We start from the raw sequence: 19,722 nt of genomic DNA, 5'->3' as shown, positions 1-19,722 counted from the left end.
GTTTACATAAATATTTCTTTCCTTGATTCCGGGAAATATTTAATTTAATTAGTAACAGTTAATATTTTATAACAAATAAACATTTATTTCAAGAAAATAATTATTTTATTGAATTAAACATTCATTCATTTGGTTGTAAGAAGTTTTTTTTCAATGTTGAATACGAAGGTGACCACTTAAAACAAATATTTCTCTCAATCGAATAAATATTTCACTATTGAATATTTCAATATTGTTACAAATGAAAACGCTTGAATAGTTATAATTTTCTATGGAAAACTAGAAAAATTTACATCTGTAAAAATATTTTTAAATCGAAAAGAGAATTCTGTTGAAAAGTGGCTTGTCAGATCTCTGAATATACATAATTAATTAATAGGCTATTGCACATTTTGTAATTTTAAGTCATTCTTAATTTTCTAAACTTCGTTAAAATAATATAACGGCCATTTTTAAGAATGTAACACCTTTGTTTTATTTGATTAAACATTTATATTGTTTACGTTTTAAATTTTTATAAACTTTGTAAATTAGTCTATATAGTTCTCAGAATGTTTTTTTAAATGTTATCAAGTAATTAGTTGCTTTCCACTATTGAATTATAAAATATCTCGACTAACAGAATTAGTAATTTTCTACTACTTGCGATTAGTTAAATTTTACAAATTTTGATTTAGAAAGAATTTAAATATCTTTTGTATAAGAAAACAAGCTATAAAAATAAAATAAATTTTACAAGCAAATAATTTTTACAAAGTTTACTAAATATTGGAAATTTTTAAATGAAAATAAGGAAAATATAAAATCGAATTAAAAAAAAAATCGAAAACAGATCTCATTTCTTAACTTTGTTCAAACAATTAGAAGGTAAAGATTTTAAATTGAGGCAAGCTGCGGTGCGCTTACAATGTCAGAAAATGACCTTTTTATTGTTACAATAGAAATAAGAATGGAATACCAATTCATTGTTTTATCAACTTTTTCTATTTTGCACGTTTTTCATGTTATGAACTTTCTTTAATTTATTATATACAGTCCTGAATATTTGTTTAAGAAGTAGAAGTAGAAGTAGTTTATAAAGTGGACAAAAAGTTGAAAATTGCAGTAATTTTACATAGGTAAAATCTTGGAAATAGAACAATATTTTGGATGGAATGAGAAAGGATTGGACTTGTTTTTTTCTGTATAAAAGCGTTTAAGATGGGATGATTTTTAATCGATAAAAAATTAAACAAAAGCTTTCAAAATTTAAAACCTTCAAACTAAAATTTTTTATTTTAGAGAATTTCAGTAGAAAGGAGTTGAAATTGAAAACTAAATTGAATATTTTAAAGTAAAATGTTCTATAATTATATAAATCTGAATTTTTAATACATTCAAAAAATATTCGACACAACTTTTCTAAAAGCGAAAAATAAATTCACTTTAATTATCACTGTTCAATATTGAAAAATTTTCAATTCTAAATCTTTAAAATTGAATTATTTTTTAAAAATATTTGAAATGAAAAGTAATATTAGATGGGAAATATTACAAGAAGAAAAAATGAATACTCCAGAAAATAAAACGATTAACAAATCCAAACTGAATTTTAAGACTTGCATCCAGAATGAATTTGGAAAATGAAAATTAAGACAAAAGTTTCTCAAATTCAAGACTTAAAAATGAGCAGAATTTAGAACCATCACTGAATATTGAAGCATTTTTATTTTAAATGTGTCCCTAAAAGTTTGATATTTCAAACTCAGTAAAAAAAACATTTTTTCTATTGGAGAACTAAACATTTATAAAAAAATTGTAATTCTTTCGATTTTAGAATTCTGAATTTTGATGGTAAACACAAAATTTTCAATTTTTCCATATCGCAAGTTTAAATTTTGCGATTAACATTAAAATGAGGTGCTTCGAAAAGTATAATTAAAAATTTTAAAATGCTTAATTTCTAAGTTTTCTAAGTTCGGGTTTGTTCAAGTTTCTGAAGTATAATATACATGTTTCATATTTTAATATTTTAGAACGTTTTTTTCTCGAAAAATTCAAATTTAAAGGTTTAGAATTGAAACTTTTTTTATGTTGACAATGGAAATATAGATGTTTTTATTTTATTTTTATAAAAATCGGTCTAATCATTTTTTATATTAGACGATAATTTTTTTAACTGGATAAAAATGTAGATTTTTAGAATTTCAGAAGCTTTTACATTGAAATATTTAATTTAATTTTCAATTTAAAGTTGTCATATTTTAATGGTTCAATTTTTAAATGATTCAATTTTGAATAATTTTGAAATTATCCTGTTTTAAAATTTTAATCTCAATCATTCAGCTTCGTCATTCTTGAATTAAAAATAAAAGCCTTTAATTCTGAACGCTTTAAATTAGAAATAAAATGATTTCAATTTCTTCTTAAAGAAATGGTTCAAATATAAAAATTTGAGTTTGAAGATTTTGAATTTTGAAAGCTTCTGTTAAATTCTTTTCTAAATTTAACATTATCTATTTGTAAACGCTTTTTTCAGAAATGATGAGTTCAATTCCTTTTCGCACCATTCGAAATACTTTCCCTTTTTCAAAATTCTTCCTATCTAAAATATTTTGAATAGGAACATTTTCAATTGAAAATCATTTTGTTCTTTTTTCTTATATTTCAAACGGTTTCAATTCAAAATTATTAAGTCATAATCTAGCGTTTTGAAAAAAAATTGTATTTAAAAAAAATCAACAATTCTTTAGGAAAGCTCACAAACCTAAAAAAATTGAATATGTTTCATGCTTTCTCGGCGGAAATCGATATTCCCTAAGAAAAATAATAAATTCTTGAGTACAATATTTTGATAAAACTTCAATCAATGAATAAATGAGTAATTTTCAATGATTTTTAATTGAAATTCCTAATTTTCAAGTACAATATGGCGGCTTCCATGTGCATCACAAAAACTAGGAAAAATCATCTGATCAAAATGAAACTTACTATCTAGAGGATTTTCAGCTAGCTGAATACAAATTAAAAATTTTATTTAAAAAAAAGAAAATAGAGGCTCCAATGTAACGCCCAGAAACTCGAAAAAATGATTTGATCTAAAAAAATTATTTCACAGAGGTTTTTCGGCAGGCGATTTCAAATATATAATGCAATAAAAAACTCGGTTTTATTATATTTATTTAGAATCGTCATTATTAGATGAATCAATTTGAAACTCAACATTTCTCGTCAAAATTAGCCATAAATTTTGAATAAGGTATTACGTGTTAAATATCACCCTTATAAGTCTGTTATATAGGGTACCAAAAAAAACCCACACGTGAAAAAATGGGATTTGCGAGTGTTTAACATTTGAATTTTTCTAACATTTTTGCAATGCAAGTTCTTTCTAATACATAAAATACTACTTTATACTGATAATTACATATTAAAATAAATTTGGTAAACAATTTATTCTTGTTTTTAGCAATTTTCTCTTAGAATAGAGGTAAAATCTAGGTTCTTAACAAAAGGTTGCATTTTTTCCACTTTTTAATTAGAATGATGTAATACTTCATTATTGTTAACAAAAATAATTTATTTTCATTTTTCATAATTGGAATAACTCTTGGAAATGACGTTAGAAAATTGTATTTTCTTTAAATTTTCCACTTTTATCCAGTTTTCAATTAAAATAAGTTAAATAATCAATTAGAGTTAAAAAAATTAACTTTTCAAAGAATTTATTATTGTTGCTAATAATATCCAATTTAAATAATCACAGAAGTTCGCCATTGTTTGGGGAATTTTTAACCAGTTGTCTACTTTTTACTTGGATGGAGTTAATAATTAATAAAAATTTTCAAAAATAATTATTTAATAAAATTATTATTTATAAATATCTTCTTCTCTATTAATGTTAGACAGTTGCGGCTTCTTTTAGATTTTGTAACCTTTTATCCACTTTCAACTTAATAAAGTAATTCGTAATGCAAGTTAATAAATATAGTTGTGTAAACAATGTATTATTGTTTATAACTAATTTTTTTTAGATAAACACTAAACAGCTGTGGTTTTTTCTGAGATGTTCAAATTTGATTGGCCTTTTTAGTTATGAAAAAATAATAAATAAGCATTATAAGGAATCATATTTTAAACAATTTCTTTCTTTTTCGTGCATATATTTTTCTGGAGGGAAGGCTGATATCAATATATTTACAATTCTAAATTTCGCTTTAACTCTTTGCCATAAAATTCTTTTTTTAATTAAACACAAAACTTTTACAAGTCATTTGAAGACCTATTCTACTTACCTACTCTTAATAATTCCATTCTTTGTTCTTATATCTTGTGCAAAGTTGCTTTTTGTTTGAATTATTATTTTTTTAACATTAGGAAAGAAGCAAAAATAATTCACTTAAAAAAATAAAATATTGCTTTCCAAATGATTCTTGTTGAGATTCACTTGCTATTTTTTAGAACTAAAAAGTCAAAGAAAAACTAAAGATTTTAGAAAAGAGACAGTTTTCTAGCATTAATCTAAGAGAAAATAGCTATGAACAATAAATATTCATTGAAATAAGTATGTTTGTTACCTTAAAATTATAATTACCTGACTAAGTAAAAAGTGATTAAAAAGTTTGAGAGTGCAGAAAAACTGCAACTTTTTAGCCCTTATCTAAGAAAAGATAATCATAAACATTAAAAAATAAATGAATAAAATTATTTACAAAGATAAAAAACTAAAGAAATTTGTAGGAAATATTTTTATCAGAGTTGGCCAACAAGTATTCTAGTTTCACTTTATGAAAATCATTCTTTGTTTCGTCATTTAAAGTCGGTTAATATCACCAGACAGGTGTATAAATATTGTGACATTTTGAAATATTCGCGCTTTCGTAAGAGCTTTGTGACTTTATGGATCTTAAAAATTCTTTTGGATTTAAAAATATATGCTAGAATCTTTGAAATTCAATGAAATATCTTCAAAGTATTAAAATCTATTAAAAATTCAATTAAATTCTTTAAAGTATCTTAAAATATTTCAAATATTTTGAAATCTCTTAAAACTTTTTAAAGATCCTGAAAATTCCTTGAAATTTATAAAAATACTCTAACATATTTCAAATTCATTATATTTTTTTTAATCTCTTGAAACTTTTTGACGCTAATAAGAATTGCTTGGAATTTTAAAAATACCGTACAATCTTTAGAATAGTTTAGAATACCTGAAAATGATTAAAATGTATTTAAAATTAATTAAAATTTTTTGAAATCACTTGAAATTATTGAAATCTGTTAAAAATTCCTTGGAACTTTCTAACATGACCTAAAACATTTTTTAAACTCTTAAAAAATTCTATTCTATTTAAGAAAAATTTGTATCTTTATTTAAATTAATATGGGAACATTTTATGGTTGTTTTTAAGATTTGGTCGCTAGATTCTTGGTTTTATTTTCTGGATTTCTGCAAATTAAATCTCTTAGAATATCTTGAAATCCCATGAAACTTTTGAAAGCTGTTGAAAATTCCTCGGCATTGGTAAAAGTCCCTTTATTCTTTGAAATAATTTGAAATACTTCGGAAATATTAAAATCGATTTAAAATTTCTTGGAAACTTTTGAAGTACCATAAGATATTTAAAATCTTTGCACATTTTTTGACATCCCTGTGAACTTTAAAAAACTCTAAAAGATTCATTGGAAGTGTTAAAAATATCCTAATTTCTTTAAAATCATTTTAAAAACCTTCAGGTTGATGAAATCTATTATAATTTTTTGTGTAATATTTTAAAATATTCTAAAATATTTAAAACCCTTTGAGATCCCTTAAAGCCTTTGGAAGCTTTTGAAAATTCACTGGAATTATTTTAATTGTTTAAATTTCCGAAATGCTTTAAAATGTCATTGCAATGATTGAAATCTATTCAAAACGCCTTGAAAGCTCGTAAGATATCCCATAATATTTTAAAACCTTTGAAAATTTTTAAAACTTTGAAATCTTTTAGATTCTTTGAAATCCCTTGAAATTATTAAAATCTATTGAAAAATCTTGGAACCTTCTAAAATAACCTACACAATTTCAAATGCTTGAAAGTCTTTATAATTCCTTAGAACTTTTAAAAGCTTTTAAAAATTCCTTGGAAGTATTCAAAATACCCATGGATCTTTAAAATCCTTTGAAATACCCTCAAATTATTGAAATCAATTAAAAATATCTTGGATTGTATTTAAATAACCTAATATCTTTTAAATCCCTCAACATATTTTGAAATGCCTATAAAATCATAAACACCATTAAAAATCCTTTAAATTCTTTTAAAATTCCTACAATATTTCAAATCCTTTATAGTTTTCTAAAATTCCTTAAAACTTTTAAAACTCTAAATAATTCCTTGGGAGTTTCAAATATATCCTAATTTTTTCAGAATTATTTTAAATACTTAAAGATTATAAAAATCTATGAAGATTTGTTGTGAAATCTTTTAAAATACCCTAAAATATTTAAAATCCTTTGAGATCCCGTTAAAACTTTTTAAAGCTCTTGAAAATTTCTTGGAATCTTTCAAATTCCTTTCAATTTTATAAATTCTTTGAAATGTCATTGAAATCATTAAAATCTATTAAAAATACCTTAAAAGCTTGTTAAAAATCCTATAATCTTTTAAAACCTTTGATATTTTTTAAACATTGAAATCTTTTGAATTCTTAGAAATCCCTTGGAATTATTAAAATCTATTAAAAATATTGGAACCTTCTAAAATACCCTACAAAATTTTAAATGCATGAAAATTTTTTTTAATTTCTTAAAAATTCCTTGAGTGTATTAAAAATACCCTTTAATCTTTAAAATCCCTTTCATCCTTGATATGATTTGAAATCCCTTGAAATGTTGTGAAATCCCTCAAAACTTTTAAAAGTTCTTGAAAATTTCTTCGAAGTTTAAAAAATATACTAATATCTTTAAATGCTTGGGAAAATCTTTAAATAATTTGAATCTATTAAAAAATTTTGGAATCTTTTAAAATTTCTAGGAAGTTTTAAAAATCACCTAATTCTTTGAAATTCTTTGAAATGCCTTTAAAATCATCAACACCTATTAAATATCTCTTGCAATCTTTTAAAATATCCTACAATATTTCAAATTCTTCGAAGTTTTTTTAAACCCCTCAAATTTTGAAAAGCATGCGGAAATTTCTTAAAAGATTTTAAAATGTCCTAAAGTATTTCAAAACAGTTCAAGAAAATACAAAAATATGGTAGATGTATGATTAAAAATGTGGTAACGAATTCAATAGTTCTTGAATCATGGGTTAATTTATTAAATAAAAAGGGACTGGAGTTACCTTTTTATTTCAACAAGTTACTGAATCTTATAACTTTTTCTAGCAATCCGGTCTTACTTGATTTTTTCTGAAGAACAAAAATCTCTAACTTTTCCTGATTTCCCGGTTTTGCATAAAATGTGGCTACCCTTTACATATGTTCAAAACATGAAAAAATGCGACGAAACCAAAGTGATGGAAAGACACGTCATAATCGACTTTTTATTGATATTAGCTTGTTTTAACTGATTTTTAATCCTCTTAAAATGATGAATTTCTATTTATTTTCACAGATGTAAGATCTGCAACCCTTGGAAGCGACAACACAAATATGCAACAAAACTCGGTGCCTGATGTTCACGTTTCAGGCAGTAGGTCCGGAACTCCACTTCAACCAGCATTAAGTTTTAGACAAACTAAATCTGGACCTTGCAATTAACACTTATTAAAAATCTATGGAATTTTTAAAAATATATCCTACAATATTTGAAATCCTGTGAAGTCTTTTAAAATTCCTTAAAACTTTCAAAGTTCTTGAAAATTTGTTGGAAGCTTTATAAATGCTCTTAAGAATCCATAAGACTGTTTTAAAATGATGAAATCTATTAAAAATTCCTTCGAAACTTTTAAAATACACTCAAACATTTCAAAAGAATTCAAGAAAATTTAGAAATAGCTTAGACATATGATTTAAGTTTCAGCTAAAGCCCCCGGAACTGATCTTCCACAAGGATTATTCATGCCACGCCAAAAACCTATACCTAATTCTCAAGTTAAACGTTCGGGTCTAGCTGTTCTTGAACCTGGTGAAAAATTGCCTTCTCCGTATTGGCATCAACAGACTCAATCTAAAAGAGGTCGTCAAAAGGGTTATCCGAGTAAAGAACAACTAGTTGCTGCTAATAACATGGCTGGTCAACGTCCGGGACGAAAGAATTCAGCTCTATCATTTCGTCATTATGGTTTTCCACCTGCTACGAATAAACAACAAACCGCTGTGAATTCCCAAAACCATAATAAAAAGTAACCGATATTACAAACAAAATTTTCGACAACAGGTTCAAAATTTTCAATCCGTAGGTGGTAACCACATGACATTTCTGCAACAGCGTCGAAAGGCGCAACTGGGTGAACAGGCTCAACTGATCCGAGCTGGACAATATCATCCTTAAACTTAAACATCTTATTCTCAGAGTAGTCAAGGTTATTCGGCATCATCTTAGCTAATTATAACCAAAATAACCTATATTAACAATAGTAACTAGTGTTTGCCCATAACAGTCGGAATTGTTGAAACACTTTTGTCTTGATATATTCCAGAAAATAGTGCTTCTAATGAAAAAATAATATTAAAGAAATAGCTCAAAGTGTTGCATCATGGAGCTTATTTCTGTTCAAGCAAAAACTGGTCGTGAAACCTTGTGTAATTGAAATCGGATATAAATTCTGTTGAAAATAAAAACACTTCTCACTAGTGATTGGATTTCAGTTAATTACATTACAGTCCACCTTCTCAATAGTGCGGCGATTAGGATTAGAGGGGAATAACTTTTCTCGGAATGGGGTTCCCCCACCACTGCCATGCTTTCGAGCGCGTACGAATTTCTGAATCTCTTTCTCAATAGTACCGCACTGGCATTAATGATTCCCAATTCGCAAAAACTTTCTCCTGAAGATTATCTTTATAGTTATAAATTGTGTTATTTAGATAAAAATTTAACAATTTTCTTAAAACGACATCCTTTTTAAATGCAAATTCAACTGACTGAATCCATTTTAAATCAGACAGGGTCCTACACTTGATATCGCAGAACCTATCGAGGTTGCAATATGTTGTTTTTTTGGAGGATATTAGGCGATACTTATTTTTCCCAATTACAAACAGAATTTTTATTGAAAAGTTATGCATATTTAAATATGTGTATTGTATTTGCGTATGTGCTTTCTTTAAAAAAAATCCGATTTTTCTTCTTTAAACCTCTATAACTTTCGGTCTTATTCATATATACATTATTTTTTTTTGACCCTAAAGCGTGCATCGTCTTTTTTCAATATCCGTCGGAGAATTGAAAAGACGTTATAGGGGGAAAAAATGGATTAGCCCGCGTGAAGCTGCGAAGATGCTTTTCTTTTATTAGTAGAAACTTGCAGAAAATGTTTAGTAAATTAAAAAAGGTGGCGTTTTCCCAAAACTATACCTTTTTATACTTCTACTTTTTTCATGTTTTTAAAATTTAAAGAAAATAATAAAAAAGATTTTCCTAAAAACCCTACCTTTTCTATTTCTCTGAATATTTGAGCCTCATTTGAAATGGATTCGGTCAACTGTTTTTTAAATTCGTCTTTTCGGGTTTAAAATTCAGATCTTTTCGTAAAAAATTAACCTTTTGTTTAAAATTCATATTTTGTTGCTGATGAATCAACTGAAATATTTTTGGGATGAATAATTTTCTGGAAATTTGTCTTTTTGATTTGAAATTTCATGTTTTTTGGTGTAAATATTGCATCTTTTTTAAAAAATGCAACTTTTATGATGAGAATTAAACTATTACCTAGAAAATTTTCTTTTTCTTTTAAATTCCTATTTTTATGTTAAACAGTCAATTGAAATGTTTTTAGATGAAAATTCAACTCTTTTTTAAAAATTTTTTTTTTTTTATTAAAAAATTTACCCGTTTAAGTAGAATTTTTATTTTTCGTGCATAAAAATGCAACTTCTTGGTTAAAAATTAAACTATTTTGTTTAAAGTAATTTTTTCTGTTCAAAATTTATCTTTCATTCTTCTGGATTAAATTTTATCTCTAAGAACGATGTGTATCGTTTTTATGTAAAACTTCATCTGTTTCAGTACAAATTTAATCTTTCTTGGATAAAAATGCAACTATTTGGTGGAAAATTCAACTATTTTGTGAAAAATTTATCCTATTTTGTTGGAAAAGTTCGTCTTTTTCGATTGAAAATTCAATTTTTTCGTAGAAACTTAATTTTTGTTCAAAAATTAATATTTTGATCCTACAAAGTCAACTGGAATCTTCTTTTAATAAAAATTCAAGCATCAAAAATTTTTTTTATTGCAAATTCGTCTGTTTTAAGAGAAAGTTGGACATCTTTCTTGGATAAAAATTCAACTATTTGGTAGAGAATTGAATTCTTTTGTTAAAAATTCATCCTTTTTGGTTATAAATTCGTCATTTGGATTGATAATCCAATTTTTTCTTAGAATATTTTTAAACTAAAAATTCAACTTTTTTTTTGAAAATTGATCTTTTTGATTACAAAATTCATCTGTTATAGTAAAAATATTATTTCTTTCTACGATAGTGTAATTTTTTGGTTAAAAATTCTTCTTCTATGCTGGAGTATAAAAAATTTTGTTTGCAAGATTTAGTTGAATCACTTTGATAAAAAAATTTCTTTTCTTCAAAATTTACATTCTTAGTTAAAAATTTATCTCTGGTTGAAACTTCCACTATTTTTTTAAAAATATTCTTTTTAAATTGATAATTCAACTACTTGGATGAAAGTTAAACTATATTTTTAAAAATGTATGTTTTTTGATTTAAGGCTTATATCTTTATTTGAAAATGTAATTGCTTGGTCGGAAATCGTTTTTCTGGTTTAAAATTAATTTTTTAACTGAAAGAGAAAATTTTCACTTTTTTAAGATTGATCTTTTTTAGTTTAAAATTCTCCCTTTTAGTTAACGAAAAAAAAAATTTTTCTTGGTTAAAAATTTCATGTTTGTTGGGTGAAAATGCATCAACTTCGAGGAAAATTAATGTTTTGCTGAAAAGTGGCTTGAAAATTCAACAATTTAGATAAACTTTGATTTATTTCTTGATTAAAAAATTTTTATTCGTTGATAATCTGTCTTTTTGGTAAGAAAATTTTTTTGTAAATAAATTTTATCTTTTTTTATTGAAATATAAACTATGATACGTTTTTGTTAGGAATTTATCTTTTTAGTTGAACATTTTTAATACGTATCTGAAAAACTGTTTTGTTCCGTTTATAAATGATTATGTGTTAAAAATTTTACAAGATTAAAATGCCAGTAATAATAACTTGTGTAAAAAATTTACATGTTCTTAAAATCAACTGGTTTACATAATTTTGAATTTAAACAATTGGAATAATTTAAAATGTCAAATTCACCCATAACTGCTTAATATTTTAGGTTCATCTGAAAACTTTGCTTCTAGAAAACAGAATACTAAATTTGGTTAAATTCTTCGAATATCGGTAAAAATCTAATATTTTTGAAAAAATTTGACTTTTAATACCGGAAAGATCAATTTTTAATAAAAAAGCTAATTTCCAACCAATGAAGGTCAATTTTATACAAAAAAAAATTATTTTTCAACCAAAAAACATGACTTTAAAAAATATATAGTTAAATTTGAAACAAAATAATTAAATTTTCAACCAGAGAGTAGAATTTTTAAACAAATGAGATAAATTCTGGACCAAGAATATAAAATTAGTCTTTTTAATTAAAAATAATTGTTTTTAAGCATGAAAGATGAATTTTGAACCAAAAAAGATGAGTTTTCAACAAAGAAAGATGATTTTTTTAATAGTTTATTTTTTCAGAAAATAATTAAATTTTTAACCGGAAAGTAAAATTTTAAACCAAAAGAGAATAATTCTAAGCCAAAAATATGAAAGTAGACTTTTCAATTACAAATATTTTATCTTAAACCAAAAAAAGGCTTTTCTTCCAAAAGATGAATTTTCAATGCAAAAGGACTTATTTTTTATTTGAAAAGACAAATGGTTCTTAAAACAATCAAAACTTCGAACAAGAAAGATAATTTTTTTTACAAGGAAGTTGAATTTTCAAAGAATGAATTATTTTTTTTAACCGAAAATTAGAGTTTTCACCTAAACAGATATTAATTCCGTACTAAAAATAAAGTAATAGATTGTTGAAGTCAAAAGAATGAACTTTCAACCAAAAAATATGACTTTCTGAAAAATGGTTTAATTTTCCAGAACCCTTGAAAACTTTTTAAGTTTTATTCGCTTCAATTTGTCCAGAAATTCATTTATCTTTATTTTTAATGTTGTTTTTTACAAATAAACAAAAAATATGTGTCCAAGCTAAAATTCAGAATTTTCATTATTTTTTGTGCGATCAAAATTTTAATTTTTCAAGAAAATTGAAAAAGTTTTTATGATAATCTTGTGGTACAATAAAAAAGAAACGTTCTTCTCTTCTTGCATTCTTTTCATATTGTCCGTTCTTTGGCTGTAAATTTTTCTAATATTTTTTTTTATTTTCGCAAATGCTATAACTGATAAATTTCTTCTTATCGAAAAATTTAGTAAATATAATATCTACTACAATAGTTTTTAAAATACTTTAACTTTTAAATTTTTATTCAAAACAGCTATCTAGCGAACTTGACCTTAAGTTTTCGAAACTAAGATAGTGTACTAAATGCCAATCTAATAATTCTTTCAAAAGTCGTCGTCTCAAAATGTGGAAGTTTTACAAAAATAGAACGGGGTGCGGGAAGGGGGTCAAATTTTACAAAAATCTAATTACTTCTTGATGAGAACGTAAAAATTCTTATTTTTCTTAACTCTGTGCAAACAATGACAAGGCGATAATTTGAAAATAGAAGCAGACCAGGTCGCGTTACAATTTCTCAACATGACCTACTTATTGTTTCAATACAGATAAGAATGGGATACAATCGCATCGTTTTATTAAACTTTTCTATTTTTTTTATTTTCCATGTTTATAACTTTTTCAAATTATTATATACAGTCCTAAATAGGCTTATATATTTTTACTAAGCACTTTTTTTGTCGCTATTGAATTTATTTTCACTATTGATTTAGGTAATATCTTGACTTATCGAAATGGGAATCTTTTACATACTAATTTTTAATGGCCCACTTTTAGCTCATTAAATTTGTAATTTTTTCCTAGTGTTTGTTAAGTCTCAACCATTTTAATTGAGAGAGGCAACAAATTATCTTTAAGTAAGAAAAAAATTTCGACAAGAAAAATTAACTTCTTTCGAGACTCGAGTTCATTCGCATTCAAGAAAAATTATTTTTATAAAGTTTGCTATATAATTTCAATTTTCAATGGAAAATTTTGGGTAACCCTAGTGTTGCATACCTAGCAACCCTAGTATTGCATACAAGGGTTAATATTAATTTTAATTCTAATTATAATGTTAATTCAGTAAAATTATTTACAGGAAATTAATCCCGTTAATCGGATAATTCAGAAGTTTAATTTTCTGATAAAAAATCTAAAATCTGTATAAAAGCGTTGAATATCATTTTGACCCAATTTCGGGATCAAATCGATCAACGGAAAATTGAACAAATTTCTTAAAAAACAGAAAACAAACGACATGAGTTTGAGAAAAATCTTTTTAACTCATTTTAACAACAAGTATTCTAGTTTCACTTGATGCAAATCATTCTAATGCCTCAATATTGTGAAGTTTTAAAATTTTAGAGCTTCCGTTTATGATTCAGAACCGTTTTTTGGGGTTCTACCTATAAAAAACATATTTTCAAGATAAGCAAAGCTATTGATAGCACAGAGTCTCAAACGTAATCAAGAATTAATCATATCATTCTATAAAATTCAGTAGCCGCCTCAAAATTTATCATTTACATTTGTGAAAGTTGTAAAAGAAACAATTGTTCCTCTACCTAACATGTGGGTCGTAATTCTTCTTTTCGTGGTCTTTGTGAACACTGTTGGTAAGTTTTGTAAGATTCATAAAATTTTTTATTTATAAAATTTTGGCGTTTACCAATGACATCGAATAGAGTAAAAAATAAGACTGAAAAAGGTTACACCTTACATTCAAAAAATGTAACTCAATTCAGAGACGGAGTTTAGTTCAGCTAAAATTTTTAGAAATTATGAAGGTCACAATATCCGAATTTTAGAACTCATATGTATTCATAAATTTAGATACATTTTTGCTTAATGTTTCATCTTAATTTCTAAAATTTAAGTACATTTCTGAAATGTTTATGTATCTTTTTTTGGTATTCTTTTGAATGAACCTTGTAAATTTTTTATGATATTATCTTTTACAAATAGAAATAAATAATTTTTAACATAACTTTTAAAAGTATTATTCTCAAGAATTCCACACCTAAATTTACTTTAAAAAAATGACATTTAAACCAAAAAAGTGACTACAAGTGAATATTGTGACCATTTTTTTTTTAATTTAAAAGAACACGACGAAATTTATAATAACTCTAGGTGAAATTAATTGTATTCAGGATAATGTGTTAAAAGACTTTAAGAAGCTCAAATTCAATTTGAAAGAATACAGATAAACTTAAAAAAATACAAATGAATTTGAAAACGTTAAGAAAATCTAAAAAATTCCATTGATTTCAGTAAAATTGTAATGAAATCGTGAAAAATTGATTAAAATACCGCCTAAGCTTCTATGTGAAATAGCTTAAAGTTATGCAATTTTCAAAAAACCTAAAAAATCCATTGGAATGTTTGAAAATATCTTAAAATTTCATAAGTCATGCCAAATCATTCCAAATCTTCCGAAATACTAGAATATTCTTTAAATCCGTATTAAAATATGTTTGAATACCATAAAATCATTCGAATTCTTTAAAATCTTTTTAAATTTGTTAAATTTCATCATAATGCCTTGAAACTTTTAAAAATATTCTAGAATATTTTTATTCCTTAGAAATCTTTTGAGAAGCCTTAAAATATTTTAAAATTTGATTAAATTACTCAAATTAATTCAAAATTACTGAGAGTCTTTTAAAATACACTGTAACAAGCAAAATCCTTTTAAAACTTGTAAAACTCCTTAAAATTTTTTAAAGCTCTTGAAAATCTTTTGAAAAATTTTGAAATCCCTAGAAATTCTGTAAAGGTCTTTAAAATTCCTCGGGCTTTTAAAATATATCCTAAAATCTTTTAACTTTTATGTCATACCTTTAAATTTTTGAAATTGATTATTGATTTTACCTTCATTGATTTTTTATTTTCTCTGAACATTAACAAGTAAAGAGAAACAATTCAAACCTTGTAACATTTTTATTATATCTTTGAAAAATAGAATAAAGCCATTTTAAATATAAATTACAAAATTGATATTATCAGGAATGCCACACCTTAATTTACTAAAAAAACTGACATATTTAAACCCAAAAAGCGGCTAATAGTGAGTAATGTGCTTTATTATTGTGAATTTTCTTTTTAATTTACAAGATTAGGACGAAATTTATAATAATTTCAGGCGAAATTGATTGAATTTAGGATCATTTCTCAAGATTTCAGAACAATGGAAGCTAAGTTTGAAGGAATACAAATAAAATTAAAAAGATAAAAACGTTTTTAAATCCAAACAATTTCATTGATTTCAGTAAGATTGACATGAATCCAGAGGATTTTAAAGGAAATAGGGAAAATGTGATAAAGTTAATAAAAATTCAAGTTAATTGTAAATAATTCCAGGAAATTCAGAAAATTAATTCAAATGGATAAAAAATTCTTAAATATCCAAAAATTATTCGAATTCAGTAAGTTTGAGATGAGTCAACAAAAATTTAATGAAACTAAAAATGAAAATTAAAAAATTAATTGAATTTAGTAGAATCGATTGAATCGAGAAGATGTTAAGCGAATTAAAAAAAAAAGCAAGGAAATTCCAAGGATTTAAAAATAATAGGATAATAAGAAATAATAGGAATATAGTATAATAATAAGGATAAAGAAATTTCATGAAATCTCATAATATTCCCTGATGTCGTGGAAAATTTATTAAATTATCGCCTGGACTTTTACGATCCCTTAAAATCATTAATATCCTTGAAAATCTCTTGAAATTTGTTAAATCTGTACAAAATGTCGTGGAACATTTCAAAATACCCTAAACTATTTTAAATCCTTTGAAATAATTTGAAACCCCTTATAAATTATTAAAGATCTTAAAAATGCCTTAGACTTTCAAAATATTTTTACAAAATGTAAATCCTCGAAACATTTGAAATCCTTTAAAATCTTCTAAAATACCTTAGGATTTGATAAAGATCTTAAGAATTCTTTATGAGTTTTTAGAATATCCTAAAATCTTTGAAATTGTATACAATGTCTCGAAATTATTGAAATGTAGTACAAAACTGTTTGGAATTCCTTTAAATGATTGAAATATATTTAAAATTCCACAGAAGTTTTTAAAATACCCTGAAACACTGGTAAAACCTTTGAAATATTTTGAAAATTATATAGCTGTCAGATTCTTTAAAATCCCTTAAAATGATTGAAAATTCCTTTGATCTTTCAGATCATTAAAAATCTTTCGGAATTATTGAAATCGATTAGGAATTTCTTTGAGCCTTCTAAAACACCCTTAAATATTTTAAATCCTGTTAAATTTAAAAAATCTTAATTCCTTGAAAGTTAAAAAAAACATCATGATTTCTTTAAATAATTTTGAAGACGTTTAGATTATTGAAATCTAATACATTTTTTTGGATTTTCAAATACGCTAGAATATTTATAAACTTTTGAGAAGCCTTAACAACTTTTGAAGCTCTTGAAAATACTATGGACTTCTTAAAAATCCTTTCAATCATAACAACACTTTGAATTGTCATTGAAATTATTAAAATCTATGAAAAATTCCTTGAAAGCTTTTACAATACCCTACAATACTTTAAACATTTAAAAATTTTTTGAGAAACCTTAAAATATTGTAAAGGTCTTGCAAATGCTTCGGAGTCTAAAAATATCTCCAAAAAGTGCATACCCTTTAAACTACTTAAATCAATAGAAAATTACTCAGAATCTTTTAAAATGGACCAAAAAATTTTTAATCCTTTAGAAGCTTGTAAAATCCCTTGAAATTTTGTAAAGCTCTTGACAACATCCCATTGATTTTAATAAAATGGGAATTAATTTAGAGGAGTTGAAAAATAATGCGAAATTTTTTATAAAGTTCATAACAATTTAAGTTAATTGTAAACAATTCCAAAGAATTGAAAACAACTCATATAAATTAAGACACAATTCTTGAATATCAGAAAATTAATTGAATTCAGCAATTTTCAGGCGGGTTTGAAAAACTTTACCGGGACTGAAAATGAAAATTTAAAAAATTAATTAAATGATCAAAACTCTTGAGATTTTATTAAATATTATAATATTTTCTGAAATGGACTCTTTTGAAATATACTAAACTATTTCAAATAGTTTGAAATGAAAAATTTTCGAAAATTAAAAAAAACCCTAACATATTTCAAATCCTTTGACATCTTTTGTAACTCCTTGAAACTTTTTAAAGCTCTTAACAATTGCTTGAAAGTTTCAAAAATTTCCTGAAGTCTTTAAAATCGTCTGGAATCTTTTAAAATGATTGCAATATATTTGAAATCTCATGGAAGCTTTTGAAATACCCTAAAATACTTCAAAACCTTTAAAATATTTTGAAAATTTTAAAATCTTTCAGATTCTTTAAATTTTCTTGAAACGATTGAAATCTATTGAAAATTACTTGGAACCTTGTAACATACCCTACAATATTTGAAATTCTTGAGAAACTTTTAATAAATCCTCGAAAGTATTAAAAATAGTCTAGAATATTTTAAGTCCTTTAAAATACCTTTAAATTATTAAAATCTATTAAACATGTCTTGGAATATTTTAAAATACCCTAAAATATTTTTAATTCCTTGAAATATCTTGATATACCATGAAACTTTTAAAAGCTGTTGAAAATTCCTAAAATCTTACAAATCATTTCAAATCCTTCTGAATTATTTAAATCGCTCAAAAATTTCTTGCAACCTTTTAAAATACCATGAAATATTAAATTTTTTTGCAATTTTTTAAAATCCCCAAAACTTTTGAAAACTCTTAAATATTCTTCAGAAGTTTTAAAGATATCCTAAATTCTTTAAAATCATTTGGAATACCTCCAGATTAATGAAATCTATTAACGTAATTCTTGTTTGAATATTTTCAAATACCTTAAAATATTTAAAATCCATTAAGATCCCTTAAAACCTTTTAACGTAGTTAAAAATTCTTTGTAATTTAAAAAAATCCTATAAATCTTATAATTCTTTAAAATGCCATTGAAATGGTTAAAATATATTAAAAAGCTTTGGAAGCTTTTAAAATATCTAAAGATACTTTGAAAACTGTGAAATATTTAGACATTTTACAATCTTGTAGATTCGTTAAAATCCGAAGAAATTATTGAAATCTATTAAGAAATCTTGGAACCTTCTAAAATACCATAATAATTGAAAATTCTTAAAAGTATTTTAAAATTCCTTAAAACTTATAAAAGCTCTCAAAAATTTCTTAAGTGTATTGAAAATACCCTTAAATATTTAAAATCGTTTGAAATACCTTTAAATTATTGAAATCAATTCAAAATGCTTCGGATTTTATTTAAATACCATAAAATATTTAAAATTGTTTCAAATATTTTTAAATCTCTTGGATATTCTTAGAGTTCTTAAAAATTTCTTTGAGTAAAAATATCTTAAAATCTTCATATTATTTAAAATCCCTTGAAATCTAGTAAAATCCTTCAAAACATCTAAAAGCTCTCGAAAAATCCTTTCTTGAAATTTTGTTTATAACACATTGGAATGCCTTCAAATAATTCAAATTAATCAAAAATTTATTTAGAATATTTTAAAATCAAAAATTCATTGGAATCTTTCAAAATATCGTGCAATATTTCAAATACCTTGAATTCTTTTTAAATCCCTGAAAACTTTTAGAAGCTCTTGAAAATTTCTTGGAAGCTTTATAAATATACCTAAGAGTTCGTTGGACGATCTTTAAATAATTAAAATATATTAAAAATTCTTTTTATGTTTCTAAAGTACCCTAACATATTTCAAAAGAATTCAATACAATTCAGAAATAGTTAAACATATGCTTTACGTTTCAGACGGTCACAGCGACAATCGAGTTCTCAACCCGTAGAATCTTAAACTTTACGACCACAGACCACTCCCTCCATTACCTAAAGAACATTACGCTCAACTAGCTGCACAGGCTCAAAAGTTACAAAGTAACAAGCCATATTATCTGCGGTCAAATCCAAATAACATGTTCAAAAATTACGAATATTACCCACAGAGCCGTGGACAACAGGCTAAAAAATTATAGTCTAAACGTGGTTACCATGAGACTTTTCGAAAACAGCGTCGAGAGGCTCAAATGGCTGAACAGGCTCGACTGATTTGGGCTGGACATCTGGATAGCTCAAAAATTTTACTCTCAGAGTGGACAACCTCGTTCGATGTCATCTTACCCAAACCTATAATATAGGTTTGGGTAATAACTTACCAGGTGTATACATATGAAACCGGTATTTTTTCAAGAAAAAAACACATTTATTTCAAGAGAATGATAACAAATATTTTATTCAAAGTATGAGCCCTCGC

The sequence above is a fragment of the Belonocnema kinseyi genome, chromosome 5, assembly GCF_010883055.1.
Source record: "Belonocnema kinseyi isolate 2016_QV_RU_SX_M_011 chromosome 5, B_treatae_v1, whole genome shotgun sequence".
In the NCBI taxonomy this organism is placed as follows: Eukaryota; Metazoa; Arthropoda; class Insecta; order Hymenoptera; family Cynipidae; genus Belonocnema; species Belonocnema kinseyi.
The sequence above is the reverse complement of the archived record's forward strand: the minus strand, read 5'-3'. Positions refer to the sequence as shown.